Here is a 6,000-nt window from a genome sequence, read left to right as displayed (position 1 = left end):
AACACAGACAGTTTATATCTGTCAATGAGCATTGATATGAACCTGATCAGAAGCTGTTATCTTAATAATAAACAGCTCCACGTCTGAGCCTGATTTTATCTCCTCACTTCACATGACAATATTTTTTTTCGTCCCCTGCGTAATTTCCAGTCTCCCCCCCCCTCTTCCTCCCCGTGTAACTTTATAGTCGGCCAACCTTTTTTCCCCCTCTCTCTTCTTCCCAGACTTTTTTCCTTTTTCTTTCTTTTTTTTTCATGTAGGCTAATATACAGGCCGGCGCTGCAATTTCGGAATCTGCCCTTGTATATGGCGGACGAAATTTCCACAGGAGGAACCGCAACACAATCCCCCCCGCCTGTGTCAAGGCAGAAAAACGGGGGAGCTTGCACGGACTGGAGTTAAAAAACCTTCGGCAAATTCATGATTCATTACGCCATTACTCTTTCTAAAATGTAACGTAGCGTGTCGCGGAGGGGGAGAGAGAGAGAAAAGAGAGGCGGCTGTGGTGGAAATTTTAACATTTGGAATTTCTCATAACTAATTCACAATTTTTTTTTTGGGAGGAAGCAGTTGTGCAGTCACCTCTGGTCGGGGAGGGAAGATTTCTGGAGCGAGGGGAGCCTGTTTTCGCATGAGCTGCATCGTTTTTGGAGGTATGTCACAACGCTGTTTGGCTTTTTTTTTCTGATTTAGAAATCCTTCAATTTTTTTTTTTTTTTTTTCTCTTTCAGAAATTTCACTTAAGCGGGTGTTAAGTTTCAGTCCTCTCTTTCTGAACAGACGAGACCTGGCGGTGTTTTCCTTGCACTACTGCCTTGCACACTCAAAAAAAAAACCCAGGTGCAGGCTTTTTGAAGCCATCCGAAATAGACCTAATCTGTTGATGTGTTTTTTTTTTTGTGGGGCTGAATTTTTGTAATGAAGTTTTCCGTGTAACTGCTGACTAGTCGTCTGTGCACCTAGTATAAGCCCGCGTATACGCCACCCAAGCCCGGGTTTAAAAACACTGTGTGCCGATGGAGCGAGGGGGGGACCAGGCGATAGTGGCAACATGAAGGACGGCGAGGGGAGGAACAATCTGAAACACAAAAACCTCCTGCAGCCATGTTTTGTGAATTTTCCAGCAAATTTGAGCAGAGCTCCGGAGTTGCTTTCCTCTGAAACTCACGCAACATCGGCGTCACTTTTGCTGGCATTTGACGGCTCGCTGTTCAGCGCAGAGAGCCGAGAAAAGCCACTAAAGTGTCGTCATGTCAAAATACAGTTGGAATTTTATTTTTAGGAAGATGGGGGGGGGATTTTAAAACTGCGTGTCATTGGCGCCACCTGTAGGCAGTCATTTTGACAAATTAAAAAAAAAAATGAGACTAGTAATGAGACTAGTTTTTTTTTAATTGAATGTTAGTTTGTGTGAATGGAGATGCATTTTTCATTAAAAAAAAAAAAAAAGCTTTTATAAGGAGTGGACGCCAATCCGGAAGTGGTTGCCACAAATTAGAAATGAAAAGGATCTGATGCTTTCATTAATGCTAATTAATGCAAAATGACCTTTTTTAGAAAAAAAAAAAAAAAAAACACTGTGCAAGTTAATTAAATAATTCATTGGTTTTTATTCATGATGGGTATTCTGGGCTTGAGTTGAAGCATTTATTAAAAAATTGTTTGCCATTTGAGAAATCTTTTTGATGTGCCTGGGAGATAAAGATAAAAACACCCAAATCCACCCTGGACCTTTTCAGCACAACATACACATCGGCTGTAATGTTCCTGTTTGTCCTTGCTTGTTCTGCCGTGAGTGTGTATTTGTGTGTTTTTTGCTGGGAATGCAGATATAATTTACTGCTCGGTAAACATGGAACAATTTGTGACTTTTATTTCTAGAGATTGGAAATGTGTGAGCGGAAAATAACTATCCAAAGTGAAGTGAACAGCACTGGAAGAAGAAAAGAGACCATGTCAGCATAATTTGAGGGCAGGAAAAACAATCACAACCAGTGCCTCTACTGTTTATATTAATCCTGCAGACGCCAAACAGTTTCCCATCTTGCATGGCTTGCTTTTATTTTAATGTTAGGGAAAACTGCGGAGGCCATTTTGCTGTGGGTAATTTTAATGCTGACCTTCAAATCTGTATAAATTCAAAGAGCTGGTGGAAATAGTATGGTTGGTATGCAAAATCTGGGTGTAAATTCTGACCTTTGCTTTGGAAAATCTAATCAAAATGCAGGAGTTTGAGTTGGTGAAGAGAGGCAACCAGTGTCATGAGTTTAATAGGGTTGGATCACTCTGTGAGTGAAGGGAATGTGTATATTCAGAATACCCGAAGGACCAAGTAATATGTTATAAAGCCCTAAGAAGTAATGCTGCAGTGTTGAAATGAAAAACACCTTAAACCCTGATATGGTTAATGGGCACTGTATTCTGTGAGTGTTCTCGTTTTAAGTTGGGTAAGAGGAATGCTGCTCTGTCTGTGCTTTAATGAACAAAAGCTTTGTTTCACTGAGGATATTTGGAGCAAATAGTTTGGATGGAGAGGTGAAACTTGTCCCCCTCAGGCACTGATAAACACAAGATGGTGAGGGATCATATCGCAGCCTGTGGGTTTCACTGTTTGAAACATAGTTGCTGCCCTGATTGTCATTAAGTTAGTACAGAGGTTTTGTTTTCTATTTGAAGGGTAAGTGATGTTACACAAACAGTTGCTTTCTTTGATGCCATGCCAGTGCTTTTTTTGTAAATGCACAAGTACAGCTTCATGATTTGTGCTTAGATGTGTCTGAGCAAACATACATCCTTTCTTAAACGTAGCGAGCATCTTATTGTTCTGCTATTGGCATGTTGAAAATGTCTGAAAATGGCTTCACTTAAATTAGTCTCCAGGGAATGGCTTTTCAGGGGTTGAGGCTGCTGCATTAAAAAAAAAAATTCTGTGCATTCTGCACATATTTTTCCTGCCTCCTCCTTTTTAAAAATGAACCTTATTGGTTTCATGAATAATGCATAAGGACGTTCAATTGCTGCAGCAATGAAAATTAGGCCTGTTTACGTGCAGTGGTTATGTACACAGAGGCTGCTTTTTTTTGCCTTGACCATTTTCTGAAGGTAGAGCAGAGCCTGAGTAGCTTTTCTGAAAATACAAATTTTCAGCAAAGCAAATCTCATTTCTTTGAGTGAAAGGGGAGGGGTGAAACTCCCGCGGGTTTAATGAATCCATAAATCACAATAGTGCCAGGTTTGCTGCGCCTGCGTCAGTGTGCAGTGTAATTTTGATTTTCATCAAAAATTTAATCTGCCAGCCTACAAGGGTTTAACAGCAGACCGGATGCCGCCCTGAATTTCTAATTTTAGGGGCCTGATCTTTCAGGATTTATTTTTGTATAATTCAAGTCTGCTTTTCAATATCTCTTGTTATTAAATTTTAATTCGTGGCATTAACATATAGATTGAAAAGGTTTTTATGGGGGTTTTGAGTGTATGCTGATGGAATTTTACTAGACGACACAGTTTCTTTTTCCAGAGCATCCCGTGTGTGTGTGTGTGTGTGTGTGTGTGTGTGTGTGTGTGTGTGTGTGTGAGTGTGAGTGTGTGAGGTGAAGGGGAGGGGGGGGATTTATCCATTTCTCTGCATTATTGCTTTTTGAAATCATTGGTCATACACCATCTTGGAAGACATTTATTACAGAGGACAGAGAAATGTGCATTTGATTAAAGAAACAGGGAAAGCAAAGCATTTAGTGTGAAACAGGTTTTGGTCAACCCTTGCTCCTAGTCACTGACTCTGCTCTGGATAATACAAACATGCAGTGAAAGCAGCAGTGATTGAAGTGACCCCCCTCCACCCCCCATTTTAGCTGATTCCTATTTTTAATCCCTCCAGAGTGGAAACATTTTCCTGAGCCTTAAACAAATTTGTATTTTATATTTGGAATCTTCACTCCAGTCTGCTTAACATGCAGAGCACAGAGAGTTTTTTGGCAATGTAAGGTACAATTCAAAGTAAGAAAATCTCCCCTAAGTTCGAAGCACACGATTATTATTTTTTGCTTTAACCAAGCACAGTGATTGATTTACTTCATTATTGTGCAGAGGCAGATACAGTGCTGCCCAAATATAGGCCAATTATTTTAAGTACCTCTACTAAGCTCTGAATTCTGAGCAGAGGTATGTCCTAGAGATGTTTTTCTTGTATGCCTAACCTCCTTATTCTTTAACCCTAGATACATTTATTGTGGTTCTTAAATATGTTTTTGTTAATATGCATCCAGTGACATTTTAAAGCACATCGCAAAGAGAAAACTAGTTTAATGAATTGACATAAATGACAAAGCCACCTACACCTCTTTTCTTAAATGCCAATTAGACTGTACTGTTTATAGATTCTTAATATGCATATTTATTATTTAACTATGTTTCCCGGTCTTGTGGTATTTATCTCCATTGACCTTTTGTTTTAGTTGGTTTAGGTTGTCCTTTATTTGTGAGGAACATCACGCAAACGTACATCTGTTTTAGATTTCCCTTCTGCGTGGTGCTGTAGGTTACAGTATATCAGAAGGCTTAGACTATGAAAGAACAGAAGGCCAGATGGCTAATTTTGCATTTTGACTTTAATTAGAGGAAAACAGGCCACAACAGGCATTTCATGTATTTAGGGTATGCATTCAAAATGTTGCACAGGAAATATTAAATGGATGACTTGAGGGAGCTCTTTTGATTATAGATGATAAAAGTCAGTTCATGTTTGTTTAAGAAGGCAGTAAGATGCATTGCTTTGTTCCCCCCACAGTGGGTGTACGCCGATCAATCAGGATCAATATCAGACCATGTCCATTACAAATTACTCAACTGGCGGTCTTAAAAGTACCTGATCAAAAGGAAAAAAAAAAAACAGTCATAAAATAGGTGGAGCATAGAATACTCAGTCCGACATTGATTTCACTGCTCGGTCCATCATGGCTGCTCGATCTCCTTCTCCTAGCTGTCGGTGGCTAGCTTTCTTTAACCACACACAGACTTGAGCTGGCCTTGTTGACCAGCACAGGAGTGAGTCCATGTGGGACTCCAATCTACCAACTCTCTCCTCCTTAGCTATAGAAAAGCTGGTAGCGCTCAGGGAGCACTGGGGACCTTTTGTCCTAGTAAAAGTAAAAGCAGAATTTAGGTATTGAAAGTAAAAGTACTACAAATGTTCTCTGTGACTGATCTATATGACATTTTTAGATTGTAGATAGTAATGCAATAGAGTGAAAGCAGAATTGTATTGTTCTAGCAGGTTGAGGTGGAGCTAGTTTATCTACTTTAGACTGTTTGGTACTTTCAAGACAGTTTTTTCCCACCTAGGCGTAAAGCCTCTCGCATGGGTCTTAAGGTAAATGTTTTTCGGGCTTTAATCTTTGCTTTTTTTGGCTTCAAATGAGGGCTGGCTCACTTATCCTGCCTCCGTTTGGATCATCGGTTGTTCATGTCATCATCAATTAACACTACGCGTATGCAAGATGCAATATGCACATGCACGGTAGGAGCAGTGTAGCACCTCTACGGGGATGTGACAGGGTCAGGTGTCAGTTAGCACGTCAACATCGGACAACAAGCTTACGTGTACCATCTATTAGTATCCTCTGCTAACACGTGTAGTATATAGGCAAGTATGTGAACAACTGCATTCACCACGCAGCCCGTTGTCTACGCGAGTGTGTGGCTCGACAGCAAGTATGTCTCCGGCCTAACAGTCACTTTTGCATGATTTCTTAGGGCACACATAACGCGAATGCAGGCTAATGTCGATTGTCTACCAGTGCTGACTGTGGGCTGTGCAGGAAGTGAGGCACACGGAGCTCATTTAGCTGGTTTGTAGTCCATTAAAGGCTCAGCCAGTCAAAGTCCACCAAAGTTAAAGTCTCAAAGCCATGATGCGGAATTTGCTTTGCCACCAGATGCAAACATTTTATTTGCCCCTTCGCTTGCATAGAATGGGTTTAAACTGTGCCATGTGACTGTACC

The 6,000-nt window shown here is 40.6% G+C and overlaps 1 protein-coding gene across 13 annotated transcripts in view; it reads left to right on the top strand.

The window, feature by feature from the left end:
• The first annotated feature begins 251 nt into the window (after nt 1–251).
• Nucleotides 252–6,000, top strand: part of znf618 (zinc finger protein 618) — a 36,691-nt gene continuing 30,942 nt past the window's right edge. For all 13 annotated transcript variants that reach the window (XM_084383004.1, XM_084383000.1, XM_084382995.1 and 10 more), the window contains exon 1: nt 252–653. The gene's annotated coding sequence lies outside the window, so the exon portion shown is untranslated. The remainder of the gene's footprint in view (nt 654–6,000) is intronic.

Source organism: Pagrus pagrus, assembly GCF_965226575.1.
Source record: "Pagrus pagrus genome assembly, chromosome: 19".
NCBI classification, from domain to species: domain Eukaryota; kingdom Metazoa; phylum Chordata; class Actinopteri; order Spariformes; family Sparidae; genus Pagrus; species Pagrus pagrus.
The sequence above is the reverse complement of the archived record's forward strand: the minus strand, read 5'-3'. Positions and strand labels throughout refer to the sequence as shown.